Source organism: Chiloscyllium punctatum, chromosome 5 (assembly GCF_047496795.1).
Source record: "Chiloscyllium punctatum isolate Juve2018m chromosome 5, sChiPun1.3, whole genome shotgun sequence".
In the NCBI taxonomy this organism is placed as follows: domain Eukaryota; kingdom Metazoa; phylum Chordata; class Chondrichthyes; order Orectolobiformes; family Hemiscylliidae; genus Chiloscyllium; species Chiloscyllium punctatum.
The window spans coordinates 11,978,063-11,996,449 of NC_092743.1; the positions used below are offsets into that span (position 1 = coordinate 11,978,063).

Below are 18,387 nucleotides of genomic sequence, written 5' to 3' on the forward strand. Positions count from 1 at the left end.
GTTTCTTCAGTCAATAGTACAAAAGTAAGACTGAGGTATGACCAGATAAGCCAAGTGGAAATTCCATCATACAAGCACGTATGCACTGACTTTAGAGTTCAAGCAGAAACTGAAGTCACTGATCAAGTTTCACAGCATCTTTCGATAGGAAGGAGATCAGAATTGCATGCAATATTCCAAAAGTGGCCTAACCAATGTCCTGTACAGCCGCAACATGACCTCTCAACTCATATACTCATTACTCTGACCAATAAAGGAAAGCATACCAAACGACTTCTTCACTATCCTATCTACCTTCAACTCCAATTTCAAGGAGCTATGTACCTGCACTCCAAGGTCTCTGTTCAGCAACACTCCCTAGGACCTTACCATTAAGTGTGTAAGTCCTGCTAAGATTTGCTTTCCCAAAATGCAGTACCTCACATTTATCTAAATTAAACTCCATCTGCCACTCCTCAGCCCATTGGCCCATCTGATCAAGATCCCGTTGTATTCTGAGGTGACCATCTTCGCTGTCCATGATATGTCCAATTCTGGTGTTATCTGTAAACTTACTAACTGTACCTCTTATGATCACATCGAAGTCAAAGAGAACCAGGATGCCTGTCCCAAGAATTGGATTATCCATTCTGGATATTAGTGAGGTGAAGATTCCTCAGAGGAGTGCAGGAAATTCCAAGCCACCACGACTAGCCCAACCACACAGGAGGGAAAGAAAATCATTGGAAAATCACTGGAAAAGAGTGATCAGATATTCATAGGTGAGGGGACAGAAACAGGAGTCTCTGTGACTGTAGCACCCATGAGTCCCTCTCTGGGACCAGGGTCAAGGATATCACAGAGTGGTTTCAGGATTTCCTTTGGTGTGAAGGTGAAGAGCCTTCATTTATACCAATGATGGTTTGTGGGAAAGTGGATATCGTCCTGCAATCAGAATTTAGGGAGCTCGACAGGATCTCAAAAGTAATTATCCCTGGATTGTTCTGATTGCCATGTGCAAGTGAGTGGAGAAACGAAAGGATTTGACACATGAATGCTTGGCTGGAAAGATAGCATCAGAGCGAGGGTTTTACATTCCTGGGAGATGGTACCTGTATAAGCCATGTAGGTCGCACCTTAACAGAGCTGGGTTTGAGTTCCTTTCTGGACGATTTGCTAGTGCCATTGGAGAGGATTATTACTAATTCAGCAGGTTGTGCCAACCTGGAGAATGTATTAGATTGTACTACCAATACATGTAAAACACTGGGGACTCAGTTAGCTCTCAAGTAAAAAATAATAAGTTTTTAGGTGGAGTTGGCGAAAGGATGAAGGAACTGGAATCGAAATGAAGTTCCAGAGCATGGAGTATTGTCAATAAGGTTAGGGAGTTAATTAGTGCCTATGGAATTATGATATTGTGATGATAACCAAGACTTGGTTCAAGGAAGGATGTTTAATATTCCCATCCATAATGAGTTCAGAAAAGACAGAAGGGGATAAAGGAGGACGGGTGGCAGTCTTAATTCAGGAGGACCATGTGGAGTTGAGGTTTTGAGGTCAGAGCCAATTTGACAGAATAAGAAACTAACTGTCTCCACTTCTGCTGCTTGGTGTAATCCATAGACCACACAACTTATAGGAAAGGTGTAAGGGAACAAATCTGCAAGGAAATTTCAGAGAGGTGTAACGTCACTAAGTAACTATAATGTGGGACTTTAATTACTCGGACATACACTGCGATAAAAGTAGCATAGAAAACAATGAGGAGCAAGTGTTCCCAACATATGGCTCTGACCTCCATAATTGTGAAGTGCTTCCAGAGGTTAGTCATGGCTCACATTAACCCTAACCTTCTTGCTTGCCTCAATCCCCTGCAATTTGCCTACTGTCGCAACAACTCCACAGCAGACACCATTTCCCTCACTGTATACCTAGACCACCTGAGTAATAATGATACCAATGTCAGGCTGCTAATCATTGATCACTGCTCCACCTTCAATAATATAATCCCAACCAAACTAATCTTCAAACTCTGAGATAGAGGTCTCTGCTCCACCCTCTGCAACTAGATCCTCAGCTTCCTGACCAATAGACCACAATCAGTGAAGAGAGACAACAGCGCCTTGCCCACGATAACCCTCAATGCTGGCACTGCACAAGGCTGTATACTCAGCCCCCTACTGGACTCCCTGTACACGGATTACTGTGTAGCCAAATTTTGTCCAAACTCCATCTCCTTGTTCACTGATGATACCAGCCTTGTCAGCTGGATATCAGAAAATGATGAGACAGATTACAGGGCAGAGATAGAGGGTTTGGTGTCATGGTGCAATGTTAACAATCTCTCTTTCAATGTCAGCAAAACTTAACAGCTGATCATTGCCTTCAGCAAGAAAGGAGGAGGACACATCTTAACTGAGCTGAGTTGGAGAGAGTTGAGAGCATCAAGTTCCAAGGAGTGACGTTCACCGACAATCTGTCCTGGACCATCCGCGTTGATGCAATGGTCAAGAAGGCACAACAACGCCTCAGGAAGCGATGGAATGTCAGCATATCCCAAGGACCCTCACCAACTTTTATAGATGCACTGTGGAAAGTATTCTGTCTGGATGTGTCACAGCTTGGTAATGCAACTGCTCTGCCCAGGACCATGAGAAACTACAGAGAGTTGTGAACACAGCCCAGACCATCACGCAAGCCAATCTTCCATTCATGGACTCCATCCACACTTCTTGTTGCTGCAGAAATGCTGCCAACACCATCAAAGACCTCTCCCACACAGGTTATAGTCTCTCCCAACCTCTTCCAGCAGGCAGAAGATACAAAAGCTTAAACACACGCACCAACAGATTCCCTGCTATTATTAGACTGCTGAATGGACCGCTCCAGTTTCAAATCTAATGTTGACCTTGCTCTTTAGCACCTTCTTTGCAGCCCTAACATTGTACTCCTTGCTCTGTCTAAGCATTCTATGATCTGTATGTCCTTGTTTGCTATGACTTGCCCCTACTGCAAGCAAAACAAAACTTTTCACTGGTACATGTGACAGCAATAAATCAAATCAAGAATATGTTGAGGAGAATGTTTTCTAGCAGTATGTGTTCAGTGCAACAACAAAGGATACACAGACAGACCTGGCTCTTGAGAATTAGGTAAGCCAAGAAGAGTGATTGTCATTTAGGAAATAGTGATCATTATATTGTAAGGTTTAGGATGATGGATGACAAGGAAAATGCCAATACAAAATAAAAATAACTATCTGGAGGAGAGCTGACCTCAGTGGGGCAGATACAGAGCTGGGTTCGTAGACTAGAACTGAAGATTAATGGGAGAAACAATGGGCTACCTTCAAAGAAGAGACGTTTAGCAACTGTTGAGACGTACCATATATACTTGAATAAAAGCCAATCTCATGTAAAAGTCAATTCCCTAACTTTTGGCCAAAACAATCTGGAATTTTCAATATATCTCGTGTAAAAGTTGACCCTTCACAGATAACAGATCTGTGAGTCACTGTATTATACTACACATAAATGTTACAATGAAGAAATGACAATTTTTTTGTGCTATTATGTGTTTTGATGTACAATTCACACCAATTTGGTGCGCATGCTTATGATTCATCAGGTCAAAGTCAGGTGACAAGCTCCCTTCGTGTGCAGCTCAGCTGAGCTCAGTGCCCCTGTAGCAGTCCTGGAGTACAGTCATATATCTAGTTGAGGTTTTGAAATTTCTTCATCATTTGTGTAAAAATGCCCTCCAGATAAAACAAAAAATATACAGCAGTGCTTAAGCTGAAAGTTATTGAAGTTGTAGAGAAGACAAATAATTGTGTGGCAGTAACAGAATGTTGTGTTTTGGAGAAACTTGTGAGAGACTGGAGGAAGATATCAAGCCAACTTCAGACAATGCCAAAAGGAAAGTGTGCCAACAGAGTGGCCACAATTGGAGAAAAAAAGTTACTGAGTGGTTACTTGAAAATTGTCAAAGTGCAAATCATGTTGGTCGCGAAGCTATCCGAATCCATGCACAAAATGAATCAAGGAAGGATGGATTTTCAGATTTTGAGATAAGTGATGGATGGTGCATGAGGTTTATGAGAAGGCATGGCATTGTACTTTGGCAGAGAACTAAGATTGGATAAATGCTGCCTGCTGAACGAGAAGATAAGGTATTACAGATTCACCAGTTTGTAAGCAGAAATTGGCAGAAGGAAGACTACAAGTTATCATGCATTGGAAACATGGACGAAATGCCTACTACTCTTGACATTCCAATTTAAAGCCACATTACATTTTTTAGATTACATTACATTACATTACAGTGTGGAAACAGGCCCTTCGGCCCAACAAGTCCACACCGCCCCGCCGAAGCGCAACCCACCCATTTACCCCTTCACCTAACACTAGGGGCAATTTAGCATGGCCAATTCACCAAACCTGCACATCTTTGGATTGTGGGAGGAAACCGGAGCACCCGGAGGAAACCCACGCAGACACGGAGAGAATATGCAAACTCCACACAGTCAGTCGCCTGAGGCAGGAATTGAACCCAGGTCTCTGGCGCTGTGAGGCAGCAGTGCTAACCACTGTGCCACCGTGCCGCCACTTTTTGTATGTATAAATAAAAAGCTTACTGATTCATTTTTGTTTCTATTATCTTTCCAGTAATTACCATAATTCATTTTTTAGAAATTTGTTTAAAGATCAGTTGGGCTTCTGCTAATGATATGGTATTTTGGACTGTAGCATGAATTTCAGTCCCTCAAAAGTTGTACCCATGTAATAGTCAACCCCATAAATTTAACCTTAAAAAGTAGTCTAAAAAATTAGATTTTCACATGAACATATATGGTATTCTCACAAAAGTAAAAGGAATAGCAAACAAACCTAGAGGTGGCTGGATGGGTAGAGAGTGCAGTTACTAAAGAAAACAGCAGCCTGGCCTTTATTAAGAGGGACACAGAGTACAGGGACAACGAGGTGATGTTGAAATTGTACAGGACACTCCCTGGGCCTCAGATCGGGTATTGTGTCTAGTTTTGGGAACCACATTACAGGAAGGATGAGAGTGCGTTGGAGAAAATGCGAAAGAAGTGTATGAGAATGGTTCCAAAAGTCAGAAACTTCAGTTTATAAAAGATAGATTAGTGAATCTCAGACTGTTTTATTGGGAGAGCAGTAGGATAAGAGAAGATTTGATAAAAGTTTTCAAAATCACGAGGATGCAGGACAAGTGTAGATAAAGATAAACTGTTCCATCTAATGAAAAGATAGAGAAGGGGATGACACAGAGATCAGGTAATTTGCAAGCCAAGCAGATGTGACATGCGAGAAAGCTTTGTCGCACACTGTGTTGTTAGAGTCTGGAATGCACTGCCTGCAAATGTGGTGGAAGTTACTTCATCTGAGGCATTGAGGAAGCATGAGGTTTTTGTTTAAATCAATATAATATTTAAGGTTATGTGGAAAACATGGGAAAATGGTACAAAGTCCAAGTGCTCATTTGGAGCTCCTGTACTGACACGATGGAATGAATGGTCTCACCTACACTGTCACCATTGTCTGATTCTATGAAGCAATTCGAAATAAACGATGTGATTGTCGGTGCTAATGTGAGGTATACTTACAGAGAACAGGATAGAGCATGATAGTGTAAAGAAAGGATTTAGTAGAAACCTACCAGAATCATCAGCAATCAATTGTATGTTAGGGAAATTATTACAAGCCATAAACTATATGGAAGGATGGGCATGGTAATTTCAGAGAGGAACAGATGAGACAGGGATCCTTACACAGATAGTCAGTATCACCGAGGGGAGACACTGAGACAGGGCAGCATGGTGCCTCAGTGGTTAGCACTGCTGCCTCACAGTGCCAGGATCCGTGTTTGATTCCAGCCTCCAGTGACTGCCTGTGTAGAGATTGAACATTCTCCCTGTGTCTTGTGTGGGTTCCCTCTGGGTCTAAGGATGTGCAGAGCCATGGGAAGTGCAGGGCTACAGGGATAGGGCAGGGGTCTGGGTCTGGATGGGATGCTCTTTGGAGGGAGAGTGTGGACTCGGTGGGCCAAATGTAGAGATTCTATTGACAGCCAGCAGCATGTAGAGAAGCAGATGAGAGAAAGCTGTGCCAGAAACTAAAAGGAGCAGACAAAAGGAAATACAGAGATTGGCAGTCAGTGACACCTAGATGAGCAGATCAGAAGCAAACTCTATAATAGACCATGAACTAGATTTGGATGATTGGCTGAAATAAGGACTCCCTTGATATGTACTACCTTAACAGGCATTACCTAGAGGAGCAAGCAGGAGGAAGACCCCGTGATTCCTTCCTAGATAACCAAAGTCTCACTCTCTCTGCAGGTTATCCTTGAGGTAGCTGTGGAGGAGAAGAGACTATTGTCCCTCTCCATGTGGACGGTTGGCTGGGAGAGACAGTTGTTTCTGGGAAGGTTCATTCTGAGCAGTTTGCGCCATGAGACAAATATGGACGTCACCTGGAAAAACTGTTAACTCTATGAGAAAATCTTTCTTTTCTGCCCGAACCTTCTGTCTTACATGGCAAGGACTTGACCTCACCCAAAAGTGTTTCAGACTCAGCATTCTAAGGTCAAGACTATACTGAGGGCCACAGTAAAGCTGGTGGAAGTGACTGTGGAAGTGCCATGGGGAATAGGTCAGTGCCTCAGATCATTCAGCCACAGTAGACGAAGTGTTTGTAAACTAGGATCACCTTCACACTGTGTATTGCACAAGGAAGATATGTTGCGAAGCAAAGGAATTGAAAATGAATTGAGGTATCTCACAGTGAAACATGCTGTATCAAAAACGTTATATCTATTGTACTTTCTGTTCATTTCAATTCGAAATATTTTGCCCTCAGGCTGTATACCTGATGTAGAATGTACCGTGTAAACATTAATCAAACTGAGTGGACCTAATTATCTTGGGACAAGTTGAACGTTCTTGCAAATCCCTGTAACATTCAAGTCAAAATATTTTTCTTACACTGTTATTGACAATATAAAGTATAATGTACATTTTAGCGAAAAAAAAAAACTGGTGACACCAAGAGAAGAACACAAAGACAGGCAGTCAGCGAGATTGAGAGGAATGGGAGAGAGGGTACACTGAGACAGGCAGTCAACATTATTTAGAAGACCGGGTCATAAAAGAAACCTGAGATAGACAATCTATCCCAAAAAGCAGGACAGTTCAACCCAGCCAAATTCTGCCGCATCAGTCTATTCTTGATCATCAGTAAAGTGTTGGAAGGTGTCACCAACAGTGCTATCAAGCAGCACCTGCTCAGCAGTAACCTGCTCAGTGATGCCCAGTTTGGGTTCCATCAGGGCCACTCAGCTCCTGACCTCATTACAGCCTTGGTTCAAACATGGGCAAAAGAGCTGAATTCCAGAGGGGAGGGGGGGAGTGACAGCCCTTGACATCAAGTCTTCACTAGATTGAGTGTTATATCGAGGACCCCTAGCAAAACTGGAATCAATGGATGCTGTCCACTAGTTTGAAACATACCTGACATACAGGAAGATGGTTGTGATTGTTGGAGGTCAGCTCCAGGACATCTTGCAGGAGTTCCTCAGGGTAGTTTCCTAGGTCCAACCATCTTCAGCTGCTTCATCAATGACCTTCCCTCCATCGTAAAGTCAGAAGTGGAGATGTTCACCAATGATTGCACAATATTCAGCACCATTTGTGACCCCTCAGATAGTGAAGCAGTCCATGTTCAAAGGCAACAAGACCCAGACAATATCCAGGCTTGGGCTGACAAATGGCAACTAACATACATTCCACACAAATACCAGGCAATGACCATCACCAATAAGAAACAATCTAACCACTGCCCCATGACATTCAATGTTTTACCGTAACTGAATCCTGCTCTATCAACATCCTGGGGTTTACCATTGACCAGAAACTCACTGGACTCAACACATAAACTCAATGGCTACAAGAGCAGGTTAGAGTTGAGGAATACTGCGGTGTGTAACTCACCTCCTGACTCTCCAAAGCCTGTCCACCATCTACAAGGTACAAGTCAGGAGTGTGATGGGATACTCCCCATTTGCCTGGATGGGTGCAACTCCAAAAACACTCAAGAAGCTCAACACCATCTGGGACAAAGCAGCCCACTTAAGTGGCACCACATCCACAAACATCCACTCCCTCCACCACCTACGCTCAGTAGTACCAGTATATACTATCTACAAGATGCACTACAGAGATTCACCAAAACTCCTTAGACAGCACCTTCCAAACTCGCAACTACTTCCATCTTGAAGGACAAGGACAGCAGATACATTAGAACACCACCCGCTGCAAGTTCCCCTCCAAGCTACTCACCATCCTGACTTGGATATGTACTGCTGTGCCTTCACTGTCGCTGGTTCAAAATCCTGGAACTCCCGCTGTGTTGTGGGACAACCTACGGCACATGGACTGCAATAGTTCAAGAAGGCAGCTCATCACCATCTTCTCAAGGGCAACTGGTGATAGGCAATGAATGCTGACCCAACCAGCAATATCCACATCCCACGAGTGATCAAAACAAAAGGTCAGCAACAGAACTAGATAGATTGAGTTATTGGTGAGTAATTTTACTTTCCTGTGGGCAAAAGAATTGTGCTGTCACTCAAACTGCCTGGCCTAAAAAGCATGGATATTGTGAATGAAATGCATTGTGGCACTTCTGAGTAAAACATGTTGTTGAGGGGAAAATCTATTGCACTCACCGCAATTTTCAATTTGAAATGTCTTACCGTCAGACTATGTACATAACATGCTGTTTATTTTGTAACTATTAGGACTACGACAATTGTATCAAGTGGGACAAACTGTTAGGACAAGCTGAAGTTTCGTGTAAATTCTGTGATATACCAGTCAAATGTTTTTTTTCTTAACAAATACAACAAACAAAGTGTATTTTTAATAACTCTCCTTTCCTATTTCCAATTGAATGTAATTGAATTGAGCTTAAAAAAAATGGAAGGACAACGCAGCTGTGTGGAACATCCATCTTGTGTCACATGGGGAGTCATGAGTGTTTCATGGGGCCAAGAATGATCACATGTGCAGGTAGAGCCTCTAGCTGAAATAAATGTGTTCGACAGGCTTTGGATATTGCAAGGTGGTCCGAGTCACCATGAGGGTGTATGGGTCTTCACAAAGTGGTCACACTGCAGATTACACTCAGGTAGGTAGAGGTGGAATGGTGATCACAAGGGAGTCTAGGCAGAACTTTATAATGGTAGCATCTCTCCGTAACTTTCCTGTAGATTTGTTCCTCTAAATCCTTCTCACTATTCAGCAGCATATAGACTACACCAAGCAATGTAATTGGACCCTTTTTGTTCTTTAGTTCAAGCTAAATTGATTGTGTCCTTGGCCCCTCTGGACTATCTGTTTTCTCCAGTACAGCAGTGCCCTCGTGCTCTCCTTAACCAATGCTGCCACCCCTCCTCCATTCCTTCCTTTCCTATCTTTCCTGGACACCTTCTAAACAGAAACACTGAACACCCAGTCCTACCCTTCCTTCAGCCAGGCTTCTGTTTCCACCACTGTGACCTGAACTTGAACCACCATTTTATTTACTGCATTCTATACATTTACATCCATGTATCATCATTCCAGTTCAGAAATCGTCATTCTCTCCGTTATCGACTTCAGTTTCTTCTCTCTGCTAGAGGTTTCCGTCTCGCTGACTATTTTGTGAAAACTGGACCTCTGCTCTAATGTTCTCCCTTTGTTCCCAGATGCCTCCCAAATATCTTAAAGCTTTTCTGATAGCGCAAGCAAAGCTCCTACGAGAATCTCAGTGCCAGCTTTGTTTAGATGCAAATCGTCTGGCTTGTAGAGATGCCAACTTCCCCAGAGACAGTCCCAGGCTGCCCTCCTGCACCCTCTTTCCAACTACACTTCCATCTGCGTTTTCTTTCTATTTCTCAAGACATTTGTACATGGCACTGGGGACAATCGGGAGATTACAGCTTTAGAAGGGGTGGTGTGGTGGCTCAGTGGTTAGCACTACTGCCTCATAGTGCCAGGGAACTGGGTTCAATCCCAGCCTTGGTGAACTGTCTGAGTGGAGTTTGCACATTCTCCCTGTATCTGCATGGGCTTCCTCCCACAGTCCAAAGATGTGCAGGTTAGGTGAATTGGCTGTGCTAAATTGCCCATAGTCTTCAGGTGTAAATATAGGGTAGGGGGAATGAGTCTGGATGGGTTACTATTCAGAAGGTCAGTATGGACTGCTTGGATCACACTATAGGGATTCTAAGACTTTTCTGTCCAGCTTTTTGAAGTTCTGATTGCAGGACCTTATCCTCACTCCTACCCAAATTATTGGTCCCCGTGTGGATCATTGTCTTCTGTTGTTAGTCCACTCACAGCTGCATGTTCGGTGACCTCTCTCTGACATCTTTGACTCTGACACCAGAAGCAAAAAAAACAGAAAATGCTGGAAATGCTCACCAGGCCTGGCAGCATCTGTGGTGAGGAATCAGAGTTAGCGTTTAGGTGGAGTGACCCTTCCTCAGAACTCAACCCGAAATGTCAACATTGTTCTCTCCACAGATGCTGCCAGGCCTGCTGAACTTCTCCAGCAATTTCTGTTTTTGTTTCCGCAGGTCGTTCGGTTTTTAATCGGTAAAATATCATTCTGGAGTAAGGTTGACGGCCACAAAAACCCCTGTCTGTTTCCCCTGAATGAAACCCTGATCACTGTAGCTGCTCCAGTCTTCTTCCTTGTCTCCTTTACAGCTATAGTGTCATAGAGATGTGCAACACGGAAACAGACCCTTTGGTCCAACTCGTCCATGCTGACCAGATACCCTAAATAAATCTACGCCTATACCCCTCTAAGCCCTTCCTATTCAAATACCCATCCAGATGTATTTTAAATGCTGTAATTGTATCGGCCTCCACCACTTTCCCTGGCAGCTTTGTGCTATGAATGTAGTTCTGACTGCACTTCCCTCAGGACTCAGCACCCTCACCACTTCCCGAAGTAGGACATTAATTTGTGAGCATGCCATTTGCTCACAGATAGGAGTCAGAGAGGAGGAACACAATTAACTAATGAGATGTAAAAGATGAGCCTCTCTATATAAAAAGACTGAGGCCTCAGGGTTTTACTGTAAACTTGGAAGTGTAAGGGTTGGCATAACCAAGTCTGTAAATTGCCTTAGATTAGGAAACATTGAATGTTGTGTAAACAGGAGAAGGAAATACTTAAGATTGCATGAGCTTGATTCTGATGGCAAAAAAGAATCTCCTTCCATCAAACAAAATCTTTCTTCAAAACAACCTTGAATCTGGATTTCATCTAAAAGATACGCTCACAGCTCTTGGAAATTGGCCTGAAAGGCTACTTTAAGCATCTGGACAACAGCTTCTGAACAGACGCATTTATCTCCTAATTTGGACTTTTGGTGCTTTAATGTCTGCGGACATCTGACACTGTTCCAAGTGAGAATGCTTCATGTTACAACTGAGCCTGGGTTTGCTCCCAGATTCATGACACAGTCCGGAGGAGACTGGATAATTCTTGAAGTCCATTCTCACACGCTGTACTGCAGTCCGGTCAGACCAGAGTCCCAGCCCCAGGCCCATAGCCTTATTTCCCTGATATAATATATCAAAAAGCTGGAGAATCCCAGCTGGCCTGGCAGCGTTTGCGACGGGATGAGCAAAGTTAATAGTTTGATTTCGATATGACTTTTCATCCTATTTCCTCTTAAAATTATTAATCGTCTCCAGTGTAGGTAGGTTATGGCAGTCACTGTGTAACACTGTCCACCCACAAGAAGTTGTCACTTAGGTGTAACTAAGTTGTCAGTTTATTTTCAAACAGAGGTAGACAAGGTAGATGAAGGAAGGAATTTGCTGATGGCAGCGGAGCCTAGAACCAGGGGTCACAGTCTAAGGATATAGGGTAAACCACTGCAGACTGAGAGGAGGAGAAATCTCTTCACCCAGTGATGACACTGTGGAATTATAAAAGAAATTCATTTTGTGGGATGTGGGAATTGCTGGCTGACCAGCATTTATTGCCCCTCCTTAGTTACCTTTGAGAAGGTGGTGGTGAGCTGCCTTCTTGAGCTGCAGTCCATGGCAAAAGGTTGACCCACAATGCCATGAGGGATGGAATTCCAGGAGTTTGACCCAGTGGCAGTGAAGGAATGCCAGGATGGTGAGCGGCTTGGAGAGGAGTTTGAAGTTGGCGGAATTCCCATATATCCGCTGCTCTTTTCCTTTGAGATGGAAGTGGTTGTGGGTTTGGAAGGTGTTTTCTGAAGATCTTTGGTGAATTTCTGCAGTGCATCTTGTAGACAGTATGCAGTGCAGCTACTGAGTGGTGGTGGTGAAGGAGATGGATATTTGTGGATATGGTGCCAATAAAGCGGGCTGCTTTGTCCTGGATGGTGTCAAACTTCTTGAGTGTTGTTGGAGCTGCAACCATCCAGGCAAATGGGGAGTATTCCATCACACTCCTGACTTGTGCCTTGTAGATGGTAGATCAGCCTTGGGGAGTCAGGAGGTGAGTTACTCAGCACAGTATTCCTAACCTCTGACCTGTTGTTGTAGCCACTGAGTTTATGTGGTTTGTCCAGTTGAGTTTCTGATCAATGATCCTGCCACTCAGAAATGCAAAGGAGTGGACTTTATGCTGAGGTGTCTGTCCCAAGGCAGAAGTTGCTATGCTCAAAGCCAGCTTTGACGCAACATCCAAAACTGTGTAGGAAGTCCATGAGTGGAATATCACTTGGTAGCCTTAACTAAATCAGTAATTAGTGGAGACGTTCACCGATGATTGCACAAAGCTCAGCACCATTCATGACTCCTCAGACACTGAAGCAGTCCATGTTTAATGCAACAAGATCTGGACAATATCCAGGCTTGGACTGACAAGTAACATTCATGCCACACAAATGCCAGGCTTCTGATCAATCAAAAGCCTGGCATTTGTGTGGCATGAATGTTACTTACCACTTGTCAATTCCCGCCTCAGGCGACTGACTGTGTGCAGTTTACACATTCTCCCCGTGTCTGCGTGGGTTTCCTCCGGGTGCTCCGGTTTCCTCCCACAGTCCAAAGATGTGCAGGTCAGGTGAATTGGCCATGCTAAATTGTCTGTAGTGTTAGGTAAGGGGTAAATGTAGGGTTGTGGGTGGGTTGCGCTTCTGCGGGTCGGTGTGGACATGTTGGGCTGAAGGGTCTGTTTCCACACTGTAACTAATCTAATCTAATGATGTTGATAGTGAGGGATTCAGTGACAGTAACACCATTGAGTATCAAGGGGTGGTGGTTAGATTATCTCTTATTAGTGATGGTCAAAGCCTGGCATTTGTGTGGCATGAATGTTACTTGCCACTTGTCAGTCCATGCCTGGATATTGTCCAGATCTTGTTGCATTAAACATGGACTGCTTCAGTGTCTGAGGAGTTGTGAATGGTGCTGAGCTTTGTGCAATCATCGGTGAACGTCTCCACTAATTACTGATTTAGTTAAGGCTACCAAGTGATATTCCACTCATGGACTTCCTACACAGTTTTGGATGTTGCGTCAAAGCTGGCTTTGAGCATAGCAACTTCTGCCTTGGGACAGACACCTCAGCATAAAGTCCACTCCTTTGCATTTCTGAGTGGCAGGACTTGCATTTCTTAAGCATATTTTGTGGTTTTCTTGATTGAAATGTTTCCTGAATTGTTTGAGTTTCTTTAATTCTTCCTTTTCACAATATTGGTTGAGTGATAGGAAATGGAATAATGACTAATGGATATTTTTCAGACTGGAGGAAGACTGGTCGTGGAGCTCCCCGGGAATCAGTATTGGGCCCTTCATTTTCATGATATACACGAATCATCTGGATTTTGGGGTGCAGGGATCGATTTAAAAGCTTGTGAATGACACAAAGCCTGAAGGAATTGTAAACTATGAGGACAGTGTGGAAGTCCAAAAGGACATTGACAAATTGTAGGAGTGGGCAGAGAAGGTGGGACGGCACAATGGCTCAGTGGTTAGCAACTGCTGCTGCCTCACAACGCCAGAACCCCGGGTTCAATTCCTCCCTTGGGCAACTGTCTGTGTGGAGTTTGCACATTCTCCCCGTGTCTGCGTGGGTTTCCTCCAAGTGCTCCGGTTTCCTCCCACAATCCAAAGATGTGCAGGTCAGGTGAATTGACCATGCTAAATTGCCCACAGTATTAGGTGCATTAGTCAGGGGTGAGTGTAGGGGAATGGGTCTGGATGGGTTGCTCTTCGGAGGGTCGGTGTGGACTTGTTGGGCTGAGGGGCCTGTTTCCACACTGTAGGGAATCTAATCTAATCAAATGGCATGTGGGGATCAATCTTCAAGAGAAAGTATTCTCAGTCTGTGCAGCTCGAGTATAGAAGGAACTGCCTGAAAATAAGGTGCAGTTGGGGTACTCAAGAGGATGATTACTTGGATGGAATAAGGTGCAAAGGAATAGAAAAATGAGGATAGTAGTTGTAAGTGATGACTCTTCTTTGAAGAACTGGTGCAGCCATAATGGGCTTGAATGACCTCTTGCTTTGCCTTAAATCTTCTGTGGTTCCATGACTTCTTTTTTAACCCAATGTTTTTATTTATGTGATTGTTAAATCTGACTGCTAAGTGGGAAATTAAAGGTAAAGTTGCCAGAGTCCCACTCCCTCATTAGAGAGGAAGGTGACTGGTGCTGGTTTAACCTGAGGGTCACCATGCCTTCGGTGAGGAGAGAGGTAGAGAAGGAAGGATCTGCTTGGTAACCCCAGCCGAATTGCACCCATGCTAGTGGCATCCCCGGGCATTACAAACCACCCTCCAGCCAACTGAGCTAAATGCCCCCTATTTCTTGACAGGTTGAACAAAATAATTCAATGTGCTGCACAAGTTAAGCCACAGGCTTATGAGAATGTCAGCTTGCTTCATTCTAAAGTGCCCATATATTGCAAAACTATGGTATCACTGAATGAGATAGTACAGAGAGATGTGCAGATCATGCCTTTGCCAACTCTTTGAAAGATTTACCCAATTATTTCTGCACCCCTGCCCTTTCCCAATTATCTGCAAATGTATCCCCTTCAAACATTAATCCAATTCCTTTTTGAAAACAATATTATTGAATCTCCTTCCACTTTAAGGAAGAGTATTGCAGATCATAATAATTCACTCCATCAATGAAATAGGTAACTCATTTCCCTTTTCTATTTCTCTTTACAATTAGCTTAATTTTACACTTCCCAGTTCCTAACACCTTCCTACTAATTATCTGTATCATAACACTTTGCAACTTTGAAATCATTTTTTTCATTATTACTTCAATCTGCCACCACCAAGGCTAAAATAATTGATAACCTGATCAATTTGAAATTTGATCCCCTCGGTACTTGTGATGGCAAAGAGATTCATTCCAGACGTTTGAAATAGTATTTTATGCATTATGATTGGAATAAATCTGCCTGGATTATACCTTTTAGCCATGAAATTAAGTCGTAAAATAAATTGGTATGATTTAAGCCGATATGACAATTGAGACTTTTCCATTTGTACATCAGGATGTGGCCACAGGCACCTGCCATAGCAGTTCTGCAAGTGAATTTTATCCATGACAAAGCTGTTTAGTGCGTATTTGGAATTATTTTGACCATATTTTCTTCATAATCTTGGTTCTGAAGTATGCAACTGACCCTAAGCCTCAACACTGCTTTAAGGGAGAGAGTTCTAACATTTGTTCCTCCTTCACATGAGGTTATTTCCATTGGCCTGAATCATTCTGTTAGGTCACCTGAGTATGCTTTGTGCAAGGAACTATCAAACCGCTGTCTACCTGATACTCAGATAGTCATTGCTTTGGGTCAACTCAATTCATTAACGTTAAAAATCACATGACACCAGGTTATAGTCCAACAGGTTTAACTGAAGCACACTAGCTGAGGCTGCTCCTACACACAATGAGGGAGCTTCAAGCATTTTCCAATGAACCATACAAGCAGTTAGAGCCACCTAACTCGCTGGCAACAATGCCGGGTATTGTGTTGACAAGTCAGTATGGAAATCTCTGATTTTAAAGCACTATAGCTAAAATAACGTGTAGAGCAATTAATTTTCACAGGGACCTGTGAGTGTGCTACAGGTCTGTATTTGTAGCACTACAAGGCAAGTCACACACAGGTTTACATGAGGCAGAGCCAAATAATTATTAAGAAAGATTTTCACAGGAATGTGGACCTGGAAGAGGAAAGAGAGAGAGAGGTAGATGTTTCGAATTTTTCAAATTTCAACCTACATCATGTTGGCACTTGTAATACTTTCTACATAAACTGTGCAGAATGTTTTGACATATCTCTGGAGAGGATGGGAATTGAACTCAGGCTTCCTGGCTCAGAGGACTATCACTGCACAACAGGAACCTTTGAAACCTCAATCTGTACTGAAGTACTTCCTGCCTACTGGTGGATAGCAAGTGGATATCTAATATTCAAAAATGACGGTACAAAAGGGATTAACTGTAGACATGTGCTTGGCTAATATTAAGAAGGGAACATTCTAAATGGAGCTGTAAATTAATATGAAAAGAGCGCAGGATACAATTAGCATGGCTTTAAAATGCTAGCTCATCGCGATCTTAAAAATCCTTCAAGGAGCTAATTAGGTAAGTGAACAAGGATGAATCAGTGGATGCAATTTAGTTGGATTCTTCAAAATGTGTGATCAACATTATTCCTCGTGAGATGAATAGAGAATTGGCTCAGTCATTGAAGGTAGACTGTTTTTGCAAATAGAAAAGACTCTTTGATACGGCTGATGATAGTCCACAGAGATTTGTTCTAGGTTCCTGATTGTTCAGGAGATTGCAAATGGTACTAGTAAGTGATTATTTGTCTGAAAGACTTTGAGAAAGAGTATGGATGATTTACAATATGACAGGTGGATTGGATTTTTTATTAAATTGATCTTTCATGTGATGTGTATATTACTGACTAAGTTGCATTTATTACCTACCCCTAACTACTTTCGATCTGAGTGCCCTCCTATGCCATTTCAGAGGGCCCAGCATTTACCCTTCCAGACACTGACAGCTTTACAGTCATCTTTTTAACAGTCAGTATTTTCTTTAAAATTCATATTGAATGATGGCTTCATTGGTCTGGCCAGGCCAGCATTTATTGCTCGTCCCTGATTGGAATTAGAATTAGCTTTGTTGTCATCACATGTACGCAAAAAAGTAATGAAAGGTTTACACGCCTAGATTAGAGTGATGCTGGAAAAGCACAGCAGGTCAGGCAGCATCTGAGGAGCAGGAAAATCGATGCTTCCGGCAGGAGCCTCGGGGATGGAGAGATAATTGGGAGGGGGTGGGGCTGGGGAGAAGGTAGCTGGGAGTGCAATAGGTGGTGGACTTCACCAGTTTCCTCAGTTCCCCGCCCCACACCTTACCCCAATTCCAAACTTCCAGCTCAGCACCATCCTTATGACCTGTCCCACCTGTCAATCTTCCTTCCCATCTATCCGCTCCACCCTCCTCTCCAACCTACCACTTTTACCCCTTCTCCCATCCACCTATTATAATGCATCACCAATTCCTAGAGTTGAAGTGTGGGGAATTTCAGAAAGGAAGAGGCAAACACATAGAGAACATGGAAAGGTCCTTTTTTTTCACCAATTCCTTACCTCAGTGCTCAGCCTGACGTTTCAATGTGGGAAGTAAAGTCACTGTACCCCTACACTGTCATTCAACAGAAAGAGACAATTGGTGGTGTCTTAACCTGAGGATCACGATGTCTCTGGGAAAGGTTGGAAGGAGGAACCTTCATTGTAATCTCTGCTGGTATGGGAATTGAACCCACGCAGTTAACATCACTCCATCTTGACAAACCATGGTCAACCAACTGAGCTAAATCAGCCCAATTCTGAATATCATAAGAAAGACAACTTTGCATTTTTATATGGCTTTTCACAACTTCAAGTCATCCCAAAGAAGTGCACCAAGCAACCATGAAAGTACTTCTGATGTCAGGAACATACCATGCAAGTTTGCACAAAGCAACAGCACGCAAATAATGATGATCAAATAATCTGTTTTATTGATTTTGGTTGGCAATATTGAATTTGGTTAGTTCCCAGACAGTTGGGAGAACTTCCTTGATCTTTTCCAAAACTGGCCTCATGGTTGATTGTGAAGAGGAAAGCTGTAGACTGCAGGGAGGTATTCACAAATTGGTCTGATGGGGTGAAAGGTAGCAAATGGAATTCAATCTGGAGAGGTGAGAGGGTGATGTGTTCGAGGAACTTAAACAAGATGAAGGAATACACAAGAAGTGGGAGGTACTGACATCTGCTGAAGAAGTGGCGGACCTTAGCAGGTCTCGGAAGGGAACAGGAC

The 18,387-nt window shown here is 43.2% G+C and overlaps 1 protein-coding gene across 1 annotated transcript in view; it reads left to right on the forward strand.

Annotated features, from left to right (window-relative positions):
- Nucleotides 1-16,639: 16,639 nt before the first annotated feature.
- The window catches only part of LOC140476886 (dermatan-sulfate epimerase-like protein), a 100,176-nt gene continuing 98,428 nt past the window's right edge, over nucleotides 16,640-18,387 (forward strand). The window contains exon 1 of the mRNA XM_072569774.1: nucleotides 16,640-16,656. The gene's annotated coding sequence lies outside the window, so the exon portion shown is untranslated. The remainder of the gene's footprint in view (nucleotides 16,657-18,387) is intronic.